The following is a 19,667-nucleotide window of genomic DNA, read 5'->3' on the forward strand; positions in this document are numbered from 1 at the left end:
AAGTTGGTAACATGTTGACGGACTGACTGGGTGGATCGCTTGCACCTAGCACCCTTTCCCTCGGTTGAGGTAAAACTGTGCGCTTTTTCTCCCAGGAGATCCCACTTACTAGGCTCCCTGAATGACTCTTCCTAGTAATTCAGCGGAGGAATTCACAGACCCAATGCACTGCAGGTACTCAATCTACCCTGTATTGGAATAGGTGCTCCACAGGTCAGGGCTCCTACGTGGACTTCCCCGCTGTGTGTATTTTCTGGGGTACGGTCTCCTTATGAGTGGATCCGCGTCTCCCTTGGGCAGTTCCCACTGCCCCCGGTCGCCGTGTCTGTAGCAACTCGTCCCTTCGAAGAGGTGGGATCTACCACCGTGCCACTTCACACATGTGACCTAAAAGCCCATGTGGTGTATTTCGGCACTTTTACATCCCCCTCTATGGGTGGGTGTGGTCTCTACAGGGTCTTTTCCCCCTGAAAGAATAGGAAACTGGGTAAGTCCCCCTTCCCACGATGCGTGTAAGGGCCCCAGACGTTTTGCTCTATGCAAGAAACATAGAAAGAAGAGAGGTCCGCTAGGCTTGTCCCGTTCCCAGGTTGGCAATCGTCACCTTGCTCTCCCCTGTCTAGGGTAACTATAAGGGTTCCGACAACTTTATGGGGGACTGGGGAAGGGTACGTGCAGTCTGATACAGCTGGTCGTTTTGGCATGTCAAGTACCTGCCCACTTCTGTGTCAGCAGTAAACGTACACGGATCAGCGCATGGCGTGTCGCTTCTTCGGCACAACTTTGAAGTGAGCGACAGACGGGGAACGTCTAGGTTACTTATGTGACCTCTGTTAGGGGTATAACAGTTATGACCCGGACCAGATATGGAGAAAGAAGACCAGGAGTCGAGAAATTCAATTAAAGAATCAAAATTTACTGAAGAATAGTTTGCAGTGAAATTGGTAGAGCCAGCGACAAAGTCTCACGAGAAGATCGAAAGCTAACTCGTACCTTACACAAAATCTTACATCAATTATACCATTTGCAAGGACGTACATTCCATTATTTTACTCCTGATTGGCTAAAAGAACATAAAGTCACAACATATAGATAGTTAAATGGCCTATCAACATTAATCAGCGCACTTGTCATCCGCGCCCGAGATTTACGTTCTTCGAGTCGGCCTGGTGTGCACCCCTGGTTCAAAACCTAGGTAGAAGGTCAAGCGCACACACAAAACACTGACGAACGACAGTTCTTCTCTGGGCACAAGAGAGCCAGAGCACACATTATCAGGCCATTTGAACCAAAACAGAGAGATAAAATATTCACTCCTCGGGCAGAGGAGAGGGTTGAAATAACATACATTTCTTCCCTAAAGAAATAATAAGAGAAAATCACACTTCTACTATTCAGGTATTATTACATAGGACTTTAAACCATATAATTAGTCATGGAAAGGTAACAATCAAACACAGAATACATCTGGAACACATGTTTAACGCATTCCCCTGACCCCCTCCCTGAGAGGCTGGAGAGCGTCACAAATAAGCTTATCCCCAAAAGACCTTCAGCCGACGTGCAGGACAGAGAGACTCTGGAATGTTCCTAAAAGAGACTAATTAACATTCAACACACATATGATTCAAAGTATATTTCAATTATGCATAAGAAAATAGAATTGATTATGTGATCATGCATATAGTTAATTCCTCACTTTATTAAAGAAGTTAAGCAACAGAATACAGATAGATATTGATATAAAAGGATATATATATATATATTGATATATCTGAAGAGCCAAGGGATTTTGACCCTCACCCTTCACCTCCATTCCCTGATGGAGGGAACGAGATATTGTTTCCTCCCGGCCACGTCGCTCAGCCGAGCCACTGTTGTAGCTGGACCATTTCCGGCTCTGCATAAAAATCCTGAATAAAACAGACGCATTTCCCCGCCTTTATACTCGTATGTCCGGGGGTGGGACATGCAAATTCTGTTCGCCAACTTCTCATTGGCCTTTTTTCATAGATCAGATGTATATTCGGCACTCAAGAGAGACCCCTAGTGTCGCTTCTTCAACACAACTTCTCGTTCACATCAGGGAATGGAGTGTACATACGTAACCTAGACAGTCTCTTCATATTATAATTATTCACCTCCATCATTGTTTAAATCTATGTTGAGTTTTCTCAGTAATTTCTTTAAACGATACACTTCTTTGTTTGTAAATTTCCCTTCAGCCATCCAACACCTTGTTTTTCAATAAATTACTTTACGTCAGGGAAAAATTCATCTACATTCACCCCTCTCCTGTTTTTTGTTGATCTGAGAAAAGACTTGATGTCTTCCAACTTTCACTTTGGGAATTTTTTTTACTAGAATCCGATATTTCACTGTTGCTTTCGGAATCATCATTCACTCATCATCAATCATAGTTTCATCAATGTCTGCTTTCTTCAGAGGTTTCAGATCACTAAAAACATAACTTGTATTTCGTTTTAAAGGTACCTTAAACACTGTATGTTCCACTTCTCTGTCATCGCTAAACATTCCATTTGTATCTACAATCTGTAGATCCTGTTCTTTATTTCTACTTGACTGTGCAATTTCTGCTACCTCACTCGAAGTAGCTGTACTACAACTTGTTCAGTCATGTTTTTTTCAGTTTCAGATGATCCCGCCTCAGCCTGATCAGTCAGGCTGTTACTATCAGACACATTTACTTGTTTTCTTTTCTCCTTGTCTGGACAGGTTCGAATTAGATGTCCTATCTTGCCACAACCGAAATACTACTTAATTTTCGCAGTTGTCGCAAAAACAACATACTCAAAATCATCTACTCGAAAATGAAATGCTACATCCAACTCCACATCATCTTTCACTATCATATAAACAAAACGTCTCAAAGAGACAACATTTAAAAGTGAAGATTCACATCCCATGGGAATTTTTTTAATCGGAGAGATCAATTTCCCATTTCGAGAGAGACTGGGAGACCTCAGTCAGTCCGGAACGGGAACAGCATCTCCACCACCACCACACTGAGCACTGGGGCCCCCAGGGCTGTGTGCTGAGTCCATTGCTGTTCACTCTGCTGACTCACGACTGTGCAGCAATACACAGCTCGAACCACATCATTAAGTTCGCCGATGACACGACTGTGGTGGGTCTCATCAGCAAGAGAGTCGGCATACAGAGAGGAGGTGCAGTGACTTTAGGAGAGCACAGAGTGACCGCTCTCCGCTGAACATCGATGGCTACTCTGTGTAGATCATCAAGAGCACCAAATTCCTTGGTGTTCACCTGGAAGAGAACCTCACTTGGTCCCTCAACACCAGTTCTATTGCCAAGAAAGGCCAGCAGCGTCTCTACTTTCTTCGTATTTAGGCTGAGGAAAGCACATCTCCCACCCTCAGCACTTTAATTATTGTCACTTTATACCTGGCTGCTACCTCAGTAACTGCTATGTGCATAGAACACTATCTATGTTATGTTTACATTTGGCATTTTTAGAAACTGTCATCTTTTTGCTCTACTGTGTACTGGTCGGCTCTGCACTGTCTCTCACTGTGCCTATTGTCCTGTTCATTTTTAGTAATTTATTATACTGTCCCATACTTTATGCACACGTTTGCACGTGCACTTTATATAGGTATGCTATTTAGTCTGTGTAGTCTCTTGTGGTTCTGTGTTTGTCCTATGTTGTTTTATGTAGCACCATGGTCCTGGAGGCACATTGTCTCGTTTCACTGTGTACTGTACTAACTGTATATGGTTGAAAAACCACTTGACTTGACTTGACTTGACTTGAAGAATGTCATCACTAATAAATGGTGGAACATTAGACAGACATTAAGCTCTGTGGCACCGCGTAAGGCTACTCAGTACTGGTATTCTCAGAGCTCCCATGCTTCTTTAAAGAAGCAGCCAGCACACAGCCCACACAAAACAACCATCCTAACTATCACTTATCTTTCACACAACAATATTAAGAAAAAGAGAGAGAGTTTTTAGCAATCCAAGTTATTCACACAAACTCCAAACACACTCACACTCACCATGCTCCACTCGCTCAACAGATGCTCACGCATGCGCACGAGAGAGGAGAGAGAGAGACAGAGAGAGAGAGAGAAAGAGAGATCATATAAAACGTGAATGAGAGAGAGAGAGGGCAAATATCTTGAGTTCCAAATGAGGAATTTCTAGTGCTTTTTTAGGTTAGAAACAAAACAATTTGAGTACTAATACATTTCATCTGCTGTCTGACTATTTGTCCTCACTCTCCATGTTCAGTCACTCTAATTATCTGGTCTTTTACCAGGACCAAACTGTAACGAGGACTCAGGCTGGTTGGGATCCATATGCGGCTTTATTAGGTAAGTGCAAACACAGGTTGTATAGGCAGGGTCAGAAAACGGTCAAACAGGGTTAGAAGAGGACAGGCAGGCTCGAAACAAGAACAGGCAGAGGGTCAGGGCAGGCAGCAAACTATCGTGAACGGTAACCAGGCTGGGAGGGCTAAGGCAGGCGGCAAACTAACATGGTCGAGGGAAAACAGACTAGGTCGGTACACTGGATAACTAGACTAAAAAATGAACACGCTCAGAAATGTGGCCTAGGCAAACAAGACTTCGCAAGGAGGACATAAGCTAGCACGGTTAAATAGACAGGGGTAATGGGCATCAGCTGGGGAACAATCAAGCCGGGGTGTGTGAGCTAATGGGGAAATGAGAAAGGGCAGTTAGTACTCGGGCGAGAGCGATCTCCGAAGACTGGGAGAGGAGGCGCCCTCGCCGTTGTTCGTGACACAAACAAAAGAAAATAGGATTCAAAGATATCTCCATCAAGAGCTGCACCCTCAACAAAAAGCCTTCCCTGTCACTCTTACCCTGCAGAAAGTTTTCAAATTATTTCCCTCTCATTCAGGGGCCGATTCACATGAGCAGAGGGCGCAGGAGATGCAACCTTTTCCCTTGAACAGTCTGACTCCTAAAGGTCCACATCTCTACAAGATCTTCATGATGACAGTATCAAAGCAACAAGTAGAAGTGAATGATGTATGGTCTGAAGCTTAAGGTAGGTGGAAATGTGGGTATTAACACTGGTGCACTTTAACACACACACACACACACACACACACACACAAATCATGGACTCCCCCGCTCTCCGGCACTCATAGAAAGAATATGTGGCCCCGGGGTCCCAACAGTAATCTCACATTGCATGGTAACGATGGGGGGAGGATGATTCCCTTCTTCCCCTCGGCACTGGAAGGCTCTTTGAGTCAGCTTGATGTCTTTTTCTCTACTGGCCGTGGGAGGAAGGACTCCTTTGTGCAAGCCCACACAGCCTTAAAGCTTTCCGATACATTTTACAACGTCTGTGCTTGTGTGTGAGAGAGTGTATTCATGCTTTGGTACAAAAAATGGGGCTACAATTTATCTATTTGGTGTAGGTTGTGTGGGTGTAGGTGCTTTGTGGAAACTGGGCCACAGTGAAGACAGTGCTTATATAGTGTAATTATAACATTATCCAGTGCAAAAAAGAGAGAATGAAAACAAGACCAAATCACATTTTTACAGTCCGTAAAGATAAGACTTAAACTCCATGTTAATTTTCTCTTCTCTTTTTTTTTGCCCTGTTTGGTTTTATCCACTCACAATTGGGACAAAGATGAGAGTTTGGTTTTAAAAGTGAGCTTTCTCATCATTATGAAGCTGACATGATTTGATGTAGCTGATATCACACTGCTAACTTGGAATAAATAAACGTTCTGAACTGGTGTAGACAGTTTAATTCCAGCTGTAGGGAATAAAAATAAAGAAAACTCTAAAAAGCTGAAAGTTGTGGAAAGTTTATCAACAGACTTATCTAGTATTTTCATAAAGTGAGGGTGAATACATATTTTATGTTGCTTAATTCATAAAAATTAGTTCAAAACAAATTAAAATGTCCACACACAACATAAAGAAACAGCAAAGAGCTCTTTTTTTATACACTTTTCAATCAATCAGTCAATTAATCAATCAATCAATCAATCAAACCTGTAATTAAACATACAATCAATAAATCAATAAATCAATCAAACCGGTGAATCATTTATTCAATCAATATTCAAACCAATCATCCAATTAACCAATCGAACATCCAATCAATAATCAATCAATGAACAAACCAATAAATCAAAGAACCAATCAAACAATTAGCAAACCAATATATCTAATATGCCCGTAATTTTAGATGATACATGAGTTGCCGAGCTGGAATGTTGGAAGGGCCGTGTCGACAGGAAAGATGATGGAAATGAATGATTTTGCAAAAATATATTTCAACTTTTTTTTTTGCATATGACAGTCAACTAACCTTTCACGGCTTGTAATAATTTGTTCAATTCCATGTATTTTTAAATCATATATGTCGTGAATAAGTGATACAAGTGTAATAATTTCTGTTTATTAATTGGTATAAAAGAAAAAGAGCTTTCGTCATCATTAATTGTGTATTTTTTTCAGTTTGGCTTCTTCCGTATTTTGTTTCCCTCTTGAATGCGTGACATGTTGTTGTAAGGAATGTCCAGCTCTGATGTACAATCAATCAATTATAACCAAACAATCAAAAATCCCATCAATCATCAATCTGTCAACAAAACAATTGACCGCTGAACCAATTAAACATTTAAACAATCAAACTATCTTTCTCTTTATATCTGTTGTCAGATTCTTAAGTTTTTAGTAGCCAGGGTTGAGGTGTTCGAGAAAAAGAGCGGGAGATGGAAGTTGGACTTCAACAGCATCTATTAATTCAAAATTAATTGCAAAACCCTGTCTGACTCTTTTGACCCTGACCTTACAGAGAGCAGTGCCTAATCTCTTGTCAGTAAAAGATATACTGTACATAGAGCATTGCATTCTGTGATTTCTTCATTTCCCCCTCTCAATCATTAAAGCCCACATTATTAATTAAGCAAGCACACATTCATAACATACTAATCATTCAATAAAAGTGTGGATGGCCAGTCCACACTTTTTCATTGTACATGTCTAAGCTGACAAGTCATAACCTTCATTCTTTGTATTGGCACTTATCAATAATATAATTTTAAGATTACAAAGTAAATGTCTTGGTTACTGTCATAACCTCCATTCCCTGATGGAGTAAATGAGACATTGTGTCGATGTAGTGACACTGGGGTTTGCTCTTGCGAGACCCAAACTCTTCTGATCTATGAGAAAAGGCCAATGGGAGTTGGCGAGTGGAATTTGCATTCCACTCCCCCGCACATACGGGTATAAAAAGAGCTGGCTCTCAACCACTCATTCTAGTTTTGAGCTGAGGAGCAGAGACAGGGTCCCGGATATTTCAGCGGATAGTACAGCATTGTGGCACGAGGGACACAATGTCTCATTCCATCCATCAGGGTATGGAGGTTACGACAGTAACCAAGACGTTCCCTATCTGTCACTCACTCGACGTTGTGTCGATGTAGTGACACTAGGGTCCCTATTCAAAACTTCACAACTATCTGAACTGTGTTAGGTGGACTGCCAATGTAGGTGCAAGCAAGCTGCTGTGTGCGATCCAAGTAGATGTGCAAATGACGCACCGGACACAGCAACGATAAGGTTGGTTCCACCTCCTCCCAGGTCAGTGCTTGCAGGCTCTCTTTGGGCACATAGTCTGGTTGGGGTATCAAGACCACATGAGCGTACTCTGGACTGAACTCCAGGCAGGTGTCGCTGACAGAGAACACCTGCAGATCCCCAACCCTTTGTTGCTATGGTGCAAATGCGGAGCAGGTTTCTTTCCTAGTGAATTGGGGGGCAAGAGAGGAGCGGAATATCTAATCTGGCCGTTGTAATAGCAGTCACCATGTACAGCTATGATACTAAAATTCAGAAACTGACCAAACTTCGTCGAAGGCTGAAGATCATCACAAAGGCTATTAATCTGCCATCTGTGAACATGTCACACCGAACGTTTTAAGATTGCAGATTTTGCCCTGCGATGAGAGAAATCCTTTAGGATACCGGAAATTTGTCTCAGACTGCAGAATCATGGCCAAAATCATACAGTGTGCACCAGCCTTTACATACAAGCCATCTAGCTTGCTCCCTTAAGGGCCCTGAGAGAGGGATGATCTAGTTTTCAAACTGTGTTGTCTAGTTTCCACTTTGCTGTTGGGACCAACCTCAGCAGTTGCTACTGGATATCAGACAACAGCTGTACAAACTGAGCAATCATGTCAGAGTGAGAATGGTTGTAAGGCAAAGGATACCTTGTGGAGCCTGGTCTCTCTCTTTCATTTTAAATTTGTTAGCCCAGTGACCTTTTTTACCACAGTATCTACATATGTCAGTTAGTTGAGGGTCTGGAGTAACTTCACCTCTTCCTATTTTTACTGATTCAGGATTGCCAGAAACTATAACTAATTTGTTTAGATGTTTGATAATCAGTTAGAACAACATCTCTAGCAGTAGGAAGTAACTGTTTAACACTTAAAGCAGAGTCAGATGGATTACATAGACCTTTCATGTTTCAAACAAACTCTTTTCCGTATTTCAGGCCTTAACCCATTACGCCACATTGACAGGAACTGTCTTTTTTCCGCTAGTTTTGGAAATGTTTCTGGTTCCCTATCAGAAAGGATTCTTGAATGCATAGAGATGGGAGGACCGATTCTAAAGTATTGATACTACTGATACTGATGTGGTATCAAGAATATCGATCCTCACATTAAAATATCGATTCTGACGGGGTTTTTTTACTAATGATATTACTATTTAGATTAGAAGAATATTAATGTATCTCAAAGAGGAAAAGATCAATTATATGAGCGAATTGTTGCATGGCACCGGTTTGACGTGCAGAAATGCTAAAATACACCAGCTGACAGACAGCACTCACCCTTTCAGTCATAGCACTCGTTCAAATAGGGAACAGTGCTTCCCTTACGTAATGACAGAAAAACAGAGACCTGGAAGGCTCTGGAGGCGGAGCCGATGGAGGTGGTACCGTAGGAGGCTCTAGAGGCGGAGACCTGGAAGGCTCTGGAGGCGGAGCCGATAGAGGTGGCACCGTAGGAGGCTCTAGAGGCGGAGCCGATGGAGGTGGCACCATAGGAGGCTCTAGAGGCGGAGACCTGAAAGGCTCTGGAGGCTCAGAGGCCTCAGGGGACGAAGCCGTGGGAGGCTCAGGAGGCAGAGTCGAAGGAGGAGGAACCATGGAAAGCTCGGGAGGCTCAGGGGGTGGAGCCGTGGGAGGCTCAGGAGGCAGAGCAGAGGGAGGCTCGAGAGGCGGAGCCCTGGGACTCTTGGGAGGAGGAGCCCTGGCAGACTCGAGAGACTTGAGAGGCGGAGCCCTGGGAGGCTCGGGCGGCGGAGCCCTGGGAGGCTCGAGAGACTTGAGAGGCGGAGCCCTGGGAGGCTCGGGAGACTTGAGAGGTGGAGCTCTGGGAAGCTCGGGAGGCGGAGCTCTGGGAAGCTCGGGAGGCGGAGCTCTAGGAAGCTCGGGAGGCGTTGGCTCTTGGATGGTCATGGCTGCTGGCGCTGGCTCAGGGACATCGGAGGCTACAGGCGCTGGCTCACTGACATCGGAGGCTACAGGTGCTGGCTCACTGACATCGGAGGCTACAGGCGCTGGCTCTCTGACATCGGAGGCTACAGGCGCTGGCCCTGGGAGGCTCGGGAGGTGGAGCCCTGGGAGGCTTGGGAGGCGGAGCCCTGGGAGGCTCGAGAGACTTGAGAGGCGGAGCCCTGGGAGGCTTGGGAGGCGGAGCCCTGGGAGGCTCGGGAGACTTGAGAGGCGGAGCTCTGGGAAGCTCGGGAGGCGGAGCTCTGGGAAGCTCGGGAGGCGGAGCTCTGGGAAGCTCGGGAGGCGGAGCTCTGGGAAGCTCGGGAGGCGTTGGCTCTTGGATGGTCATGGCTGCTGGCGCTGGCTCAGGGACATCGGAGGCTACAGGCGCTGGCTCACTGACATCGGAGGCTACAGGCGCTGGCTCACTGACATCGGAGGCTACAGGCGCTGGCTCACTGACATCGGAGGCTACAGGCGCTGGCTCACTGACATCGGAGGCTACAGGCGCTGACTCACTGACATCGGACGCTACAGGCGCTGGCTCATTGACATCAGAGGCTACAGGCGCTGGCTCGGGGACGGTCGAGGGCTCAGGCTCGCTCACCGTGGCATGCGTGGGCTCTGGCTCGCTCACAGTGACATGCGTGGGCTTTGGCTCGCAGACCGTAGAAGGCGTGAACTGGGGAGCCTTTCTTCTCCTCCTCCTCGGGGTGGACGAAGCTGGCAGCATTGGCTCCTTGATCACGGCAGGCATGAAGGTTGGTTCGCTGGCAGATGTGAAGGGACGAACCACGGGCGAATGGAGGGTTACCACTTTGGGAGGAGCTACTGGGTTCTCCTCGACGATGTCCACGGTGAATGAGGAACTGCAGGCCAGTAGGGTCTCCTCCACGAACGCACGGAGCGTCCAGCCACGCGTTGCCGGTGGCAACCGCTCCTTGAGCGCACTGTTCAGGTTAGCCCGGAAAAATACGACCAGGGAGGAATCATGGAAGTCGGAGGCACTCGCAACTGCGAGAAAATCGCGGATGTGCTCCTCGACCGGACGATCTCCCTGCATCAGGCTGAGAAGATTACAGTTGGCCTGTAAAACCGCTGGATCCATGTTTGGTCATTTGTTCTGTTATGATTGAGGATGGGGGCTGACAAAGGTTGAGGATCCAAAAGCAGGTTTATTGATGAACAGACACAACAGGAGCAAACAAAACAACCACGATGGGTAAAATGAAAGCAAAACACAAAAACGCTGGAACACTGGAAACACGGGCATGGGAGCGAACATCAACATTCAACAAACGACAAGGTAATGGAGGAACGGGCAGGGTTATATACACACAAGGCAGGATGATTACAAACAAGACACAGGTGAGAACAATGACAGTGAACACGAACGCTAACAAGGAGACTATGGAGTTAAATAATGGACAAAAGTGAAAACTAAGGAGCGAGGTGAAACACGACAGGGTAATACATGACAGACTAGTAACCATGTTTTTTTTCTTCTTTTTGGCAGTAACCAAGGTTTTAATACAATTAACCATGGTTTTTGTACAGCATTATTATAGTATCCATATGGTAACTTGGTTTTAGTAATAGTAGCCATATATTAATATCTATGGTTAATTTTGTGGTTTTATATTGCTTATACTTACACATTTTTAAAAGGTAAATAATGCAGCCTAATAATTTTCTGCTTAGACCTATAAATATATAAACAAATTAAGTAATAATTTGTTAATAACTTTATCAAAAGAATTCATAAAAATTCAATTCATTAGCGGTATCGGTATTGGTATCGATATCGATGATACTGGCCTAAAAGTACTTGGTATCGGATCGAAATGAAAATAAGTGGTATCTCCCATCCCTAATAGAAAATGTCTCTCACATTCTTTCAGAGTAGTCTTCAACACTCTCATCTATTTTCTGTTTAATTTGTTCCCAGTCTATTTATTTTGTTGTTGGACCGTCCTACACCATGCTCTTAGTACTTGCTTAGACCAGTCATGTATTTATTTTGGAGTAGGAGGTTCATATCTGCATTCAGTTAAATTAGAAACTTTAACTTTAACTAAAAGTGTTGTTTAACTTGCTCATTTCCATCATCACTTTTTAATTACTAGAGGATGTTTCTTTTTTCTGCCTCTTTAAATTTGATATGGAATGGATGAAGGCCTATGACACCATCAGCGTCACTGTCACTGAAACTATCACTGTCAGAATGGGATTCAAATGCTAGTGAATTTAGTTATGTCATGTGAGTTCTGTTTCAGCTGTTCTTTTAATTCATCACACTGGGTATTAATCCATTTGAACTAAATTTCCCGACATTGTTTATCTCTTTCAAAATTGTCTTTAGTTGTTTTATTTTCCCATTTTCTACAGTGTGATAATCCATGGGGATCTTTCAGCAGTTTAATTTTTCCCCTGCTTTTTTTTAAATTTCATCTGGACACCACATATTGCCCTTTTGGTTTTAATTTTGCATTCATTTCTTACTCAATTTTATCCAGTTTCATGAATTCTCTTAAAGAGCAACATGCAGGTTGGACACCCCTATATAGCATAGTGTATGTTGATGATAAAACAACTAGATTTTCTGAACTGGAGTAATATATATTTAGCCATTAACGATATTTTGAGATAAATTGTGATAAAATAACTTCCGCGTCTATAAAGCACTAACCGGAAGTGACGATGGGCGAGGGAGTCTGGTCAAGTTCAAGCTCAGGTTACAATGGATGCGAATGAAGAAACCGAGTTCTCCGGTGTGGACGAACATGCCTATGATGGCCCACAGGCCTATAATTATGAGCAAATTAAGAGTTAAAATAATTAAAAGTAAGACTTACTCTGCTAACTCCTCGTTTTCGTTGCACAGAATGTCTGCTAACGTTAGCACTTTGTCCTCCAGTCCAGCCCGCGCCAAAATCCGGTGTACACTTTGACGGTGGATTTGATTCCATCGAGTGCACCGAGGGAACAGCATCAGTAATCAGCCTCACATGGTCCTTACTCCGAAATCCCATCCGAGACTCCAACAAATCTCCAGGTCGATAATTCTCCGGAGTGAAATGTGCGCCACAAACGACCGAGTGTGTGGTAACAGACGCGGCAGTGAAGTCTGCTCTCTTCACCTGCACAAAACACACTCAAGACCGAAAAGCCTTGTTTTTTTCTAGAAGGAAAATGATGGACACGATGTCCTGACAGGCTGGAATTAGTGCAACTAGCACAAACACAATAATTTACCATTATGGCTTCTCTAAAACTCGATCTAAAACTTTCTGTCTCTCACTACTGCTCTAACTACATCAACATCCAACAATGAGAGAGCTGACCGCGAGCTCTTTTGTTTGCCTCGCCCTACGTCATATGACGCGTTGATAGCGGGAAAGGCGTATTCCAGAGCCTAGCACATTTTCATCAAAATCTCTACATCAAATGAGATTTCATTAGTAATTTCTACATATGTGTTTTTAAAAGACCTCTGCAGACAATATAAAGTATTAATTCAGTTATAAATTCAACCTGCATGTTGCTCTTTAAATGATTTGATAAAACATCTGTCAGAACACCTCTACCACTTTTCTCTGTAGTTGGAACTGAATCATCGGCTATCTCATTCCCATTTCAAGGACCAGTCAAACTATAATCATTCCAACCTTGATTTCCGGCCATTTTGCTATATGTGTGTCTATTTCATTATTTTCAGATGTGTGTATGTGTGTGTGTGCGTATGTACAATCTGTGCCCTGTGTGCCCTCTCATCAGAGTGATTAGCGCTTAAGATTGCTTTAATTAAACTTAAGCTGTGCATCCAAAGAGCTCCTGTTACCACATTCTGCCCTGAGTGTCTTCATAAGTCTCCCGAACTGCCTGAAAGCTTGCGGGTCACTGCACCAGTACCTTTTACTCCTCCTCTTTCTTATGAAACTTGAACCCTTAATAGCATGCCTGAAGTTGCCATTACAAATAATTCACCCACTTGAATGAACTTTGCTTGTTGTATAAGATTATCGAATTGCATTGTAATAACATAATCGTCATAAGCACTGATGTGCAATTATTTGTAATTCTAGATCCATATAAAGATGAAAAACGTTTTCTGAACACATTCTGAATGTCAAATTATATCAATATGATGTACTACTGTATTTGTGTATGCATAGAATACCTGGATGACCTAATACTTCTGCCAAAAATTCATGATTTGACACTTCCAAAGGTTGCGCAAAATCTAATTAAAAATGCTAAATTTGAAACGGTGTTCGAAGTTTGGATTGAAAGCAATTGGCTTCATAGGGAAGCTATAGGATGCTCCCTATTTAGTGAATGATTTAACCCCCGGTGTGCTGTCTGTCTGCAGTGGTCTCAGAATAGTTTGAAACGCACCGTATTTATCTCCATATAAATCCTCTGAAAATGCACAATAAATGTAGGATTTTTAAGGAAGACATTTGTTAAAGTATACACATTGATTAGTGTACATTGTGTAGCAGTGCGGTGTTTCACGATAAATCTCTCACATTTTTTAAATACTATATTGGATGAAACTAGGGACTAATATTTTCACTCAAATAGGTTTCAATGTAAAAACGTAATTAAGTTTGGTAAATGGTCTGCACTTATATCGTGTTTTTTAACCTTAGCGGTTACCAAAGCACTTTACACTGTGTCCCATTTACACCAATGACAACAGAGCTGCCATGCTAGGCACTAGCCTGCCATTGGGAGCAACTTGGGGTTCAGTGTCTTGCCCAAGGACACTTTGGCAAGTGGGCCGGGAATCGAACTGCCGACCCTGCAATTAGTGGCCGACCCGCTCTACCACCTGAGCCACAGCCGCTCCAAGCTTGTTACCAATTTAGTTATGTTGGCATTTCTCCTAAAGACAAACTCTGCTGTGATTGGCATAATGTTTTTTTTGTCACATTACTCTGTCTGTCAAAAGTTTAACCCTTTACCGACAGCGCAGATTCTCCTGAACTGAAATCAGTCAGTTTAAATTAAATGAAATTATGCGTTGTGTATAGCGAAGACAAAATACAATGTAATTGCATGTGTAAACGGGGTTGCACAAGGATATTTTCAGTAAGTTCATTTTCTATTCTGAACACAGCCAGTAACTCAGTGTAACTATACTATTTCACTGGCAGCAGAGTTAATATCATTCATGTGGTCTGCTGTAGCATGGAAGCCATTTACTTTCACTCCAGTAGTGTTTCATCAAACATGTGAAAAGATCTTTTTTTAACATCACATATGGCAGACACTGTTCATTTGGAGACCGGCTAGTGAGAGATAATATTAATAGTTAGCATTCAACCAGAGATACTGAGGCTGAGAGTACTTTTTAAAAGGCATTTTGCCAGAATAGAACATAAATGTATTTTACTGTTGAGAGCCTTTGCCATGTAAGCGCTCCCAGCTATCACCTACTCCATGAAACGCTTTAACGACTGTGCTTTTTAAAAACACTTTTGTAAGAGTAACAAAATAACTGCCATAAATATTAAGACCACAGTAAAGCTGCCATGCTGCTGGGCATTTTGGTCTGAAGTTAATCAAACATGTCAAGGCTCCTCTGAGGAAAGATCTGCATATGAAACATTGACTTCTGAGTTTTTGCGTTCACCTCCTTCCGACTGAATCTTTTATTTAGCCAGAGATTTGCTATAATGTACCATCATGTTTCTTTCAATGCACACTCTTGATGCATGACATCTCTCTCTCTCTCTCTCTCTCTCTCTCTCTCTCTTGCTCATAGTTGTGTTATAAATGTTCAAACACATGAACTAATTAAGTGGTAAAGGAGCTCCAAAATAGCGCAGTAGAAAAGTCCTTACTGTCCACTCCCACTACTTGTCAAATGTACAAAGATTGTCTGTGTCATTTTTTCCCTAATACCAAGTTTTTTTTTATCTCTTTTTATCTCTTTGTATTCTGTCTCTTCCTTGTCTCCTATACATGCTATAATTATAGAATAGAACTTGACATAGCCCAGAATTACACACTTTCATGAAACATACAATAGTTTTAAAATTATGTATGGAGAACAGTCATGTATCTGTCAGATGTACTTATTTGTGCTGCTGACATTTTGTTAATTATATATGGCATAATTAGGGCAGATTTGACCATTATTTTACACAAAGTAGGATAAGAAAAGGAAGAAGCCAGGCAGTGGAACTCTACAGACATTTAGAATACTCACTACAGGCCTAGAGTTGCCAAAATAAGTTTACAGCACAATGATGTAATTTATATCATGTACTAAACAAAAATAAAAAGCTAAAGAAGATAAAAGATATTTATAAATGAATGAAAAAGGTATGTCATTGATTTCCCGAATGAGGATTTACTGACAGAAATAAATACTAAATACACATTTTCTGTAGAAAAATCTGTGTGTGATTAGTCATGCAAAAGTCATGATGCATTACTTTGCGGTTGCACGGGTGTTCTTGTTGGTTGCTAGGAGGTCAAAATGACTTTAACCTTTTATTTTTTAATTATTTTACTATTTGTAACATTAATAAATAAATAAATATTTAAGCAGCTGTTTCATTATACCACCAGATTCAGTCATTCTCTCCTGGTAAACAGCAGCACAAATGCAGATCAACCAAGAATAATCTCACCGGTTTGCTTTTACATGTGAAGAGGTTGGTGTGTGAAAACATGTCCATAGCACAAACAGTGCAGGATGAGTTATGTGCCAAAGTTTAGTACTTTAGCTCTCATAGTTTAGGGTCTACAGATCTGATATGAAGAAAGGATAACATAATGTCTGTAGCAACATAATAATTACTTGGCACGTGTAATTTCTAGGGATGTTGATCTTACATGTTCAATTTGTGTGATAAAAAATGTGTTCAACACCTTGTTCAAACACAATAATTTTCAGTTATAAATGCCAAGTTAGAAATAACTAGTCACAGTTAGTCATGATTACTATAATATATGACTTAGTGACTTAGTTTGTTTTCATCAAGGATGTCTCTGAACATTCATCTTTCCCTCAATCCTGACTAGTCTCCAAGTTCCTGCCGCTGAAAAACATCCCAACAGCATGATGTTGCCACCACCATGCTTCACTGTATGGATGGTATTGGCCAGGTGATGAGCGGTGCCTGGTTTTCTCCAGTCATGATCCTTGCCATTCAGGCCAAAGAGTTCAATCTTTGTTTCATCAATCCAGATAATTTTTGTTTCTCATGGTCTGAGAGTCCTTCAGGTGCCTTTTGGCAAAACTTTTACTGAGGAGTGGCTTCCGTCTGGCCACTCTACCATACAGGCCTGATTGGTGGAGTGCTGCAGAGATGGTTGTTCTTCTGGAATATTCTCCACTCTCCACAGAGAAATGCTAGAGCTCTGTCATAGTGACCATCAGGTTCTTGGTCACCTCCCTGACTAAGGCCCTTCTCCTCCGATTGCTCAGTTTGGCCAGGTGGCCAGCTCTAGGAAGCGTCCTGGTGGTTCCAAACTTCTTCCATTTATGGATGATGGAGGCCACTGTGCTCATTGGGACCTTCAATGCTGCAGAAATGTTTCTGTACCCTGCCCCAGATCTGTGCCTCGATACAATCCTGTCTCGGAGGTCTACAGACAATTCCTTGTACTTCATGGCTTGGTTTGTGCTCTGACATGCACTATTAACTGTGGGACCTTATATAGACAGGTGTGTGCCTTTCCAAATCATGTCCAATCAACTGAATTTACCACAGATGGACTCCAATCAAGTTGTAGAAACATCTCAAGGATGATCAGTGGAAACAGGATGTACCTGAGCTCAATTTTGAGTGTCATGGCTAACTTATGTACATGTGATTTTTTCGTTTTGTATTTTTTTTTAATTGCAAAAATTTCAAACAAACTACTTTCACGTTGTCATTATGGGGTATTTTTTGTAGAATTTTGAGGAAAATAATGAATTTAATCAATTTTGGAATAAGGCTGTAACATAACAAAATGTGGAAAAAGTGAAGCACTGTGAATACTTTCCAGATGAACTGTGTGTATATATATATATATATATATATATATATATATATATATATATATATATATATATAGTGAAGTAGGGCATGGTGATGTGCCTGTCACTGGGGAGAGAGTAAGCGGTAAGGGCTATCACCTGGTGATTAATGATACTTAACACCTGTGCCTTGTTACTGTGATGACGGACATGGGCTTGAAAAAAACATTTTGCTAAATTTTATTTAATTGTGAAGCTGAAGTGTTTTATGCTGTGAAGCTAAAGTGCATGAACTGTTGTCAAGCTGAAAACATTAAACCTTGAATTACTTGGACTGCCACCCCGCTACCAGCTTCCTTCCTTATTCCTGGAACCTTCTACACTGGTGCCGAAACCCAGGAAAATTTCTGCAAAGACTGGCTGCCATGGAAACATCATCCGCACCCTGGCTGGTATCCAGGACAACCGTCACCAAGCCCTGCTCGCCCAGGATCGTCATTTTCAGGAGGTCCTCCAGGCCCAGGTCGAGGGCTGGCTTCAATCCCAGTGGGCCCTCCACTTGCAACCACTGTTTTCAGTGGAGGCCCAACTCGAGGTGCAACAACTGCCAGCTGAGGACTGCATGGACTACACAAAGCTGAAGACCACTATCCTGCAACGGATGGGCTGCACCTTCGAACAGCACTGCCAGTGATTCCGCTACCTTATGCTTAGCGAAGTCTGCAGCCCTTTTGCATTTGCCCAACCGCTCTGGGAAACCTGCCGAAAATGTGTGCTATCCGGGGAAGCAACAGGGTCATGGGTACCCAAGGCTCATTGATGCGCAATGGAGTGAAGGCTAACCCGTCTAGTGCGAGCCAACAGAAGAGCTACTGTAGCACAACTGCTGAAAAATGTAATGCTGGCCATGATAGAAAGGTATCAGAACACACAGTGCATCGCAGCTTGCTGTGTATGACCGGTGTATGACACCACAGACCGGTGTGACCAGAGTGCCCATGCTGACCCCTGTCCACTGCCAAAAGTGAGCATCAGAATTGGACCATGGAGCAATTGAAGAAGGTGGCCTGGTCTGATGAATAATTTTTTTTAAATCAAGTGGACGGGCCACATGCATGTGCGTCATTTACTTGGGGAAGAGATGGCAGCATGATGCACTATGGGAAGAAGACAAGCTGGCAGAGGTGGTGCATCAGAGCAATGTTCTGCTGGGAAACTTTGGATCCTGGCATTCATGTGGACCTTACTTTGCCACGAGTCCATGCCTCGATGGGTCAGAGCTGTTTTAACAGTATGAGGGGTGTATATATTAACTGAATTAATCCAAATTTGTTATAAAATTGTTATATAACAATTTTGATTAATTCAGTTAATTAATATAATGAGAATCAAATGTTAATACCATTATTAATGCTTCAAAATGTATTTGTCATTGCAATGCATCAATAGATTTTTACACACCAAATGCCGGCAACAGTCCGTCACCCATGTAAACAGAATTATCTCAAACAAAATTGACAGCACCACTTTATATTGTCAAATGATCATAAACAAAGCATCTGGGATGACCTAAGAATCATTCTACAGAGATATTGACACTCCTGTAGAAAAGCAGGGGATGGACAGATGACTCAAACAGTCTCACACCAACTGGGGGAAGCAAATTAGTTTTATCACATTTTAATGGAGCGGGTCCCTTGATGGGTGTCCTGCTGAGGTCATTTGGTGTTAGTGATTACAACCCTTCTCCAGGCACCATTAGTGGAATACTCATCTAGTATGCCCTTTGAGTCCTGCTAATTTTAGCGTAGCTGTTGTTTTCCTTTAGCTGCTGTTATGGACACATTGTCTCTCTTTCACTGTCATTCTCTCCGTCTCTCGCTGGGGTTCAGCAGTATCCTATGTAGGCTGCGAGTATGAGAGTAGTGCTCAGAGGATCCACTTCTGCCAAGCCATCTGCTTACCCGACAGTCCAGGAGATTGAGAGCAGCCATCAGAGTCTAGTTAAAAAGAGAATTACTAAATGAGATACTGCAATGACACCACATGTGATCAATTAAATTGTAATAGTAATTAAGAAATGTAAGTAACTGATTAAGAAATGTCTCTAAATAATATAACAAAGCTG

The sequence above is a fragment of the Xyrauchen texanus genome, chromosome 21 (genome assembly GCF_025860055.1).
Source record: "Xyrauchen texanus isolate HMW12.3.18 chromosome 21, RBS_HiC_50CHRs, whole genome shotgun sequence".
Taxonomy (NCBI): Eukaryota; Metazoa; Chordata; class Actinopteri; order Cypriniformes; family Catostomidae; genus Xyrauchen; species Xyrauchen texanus.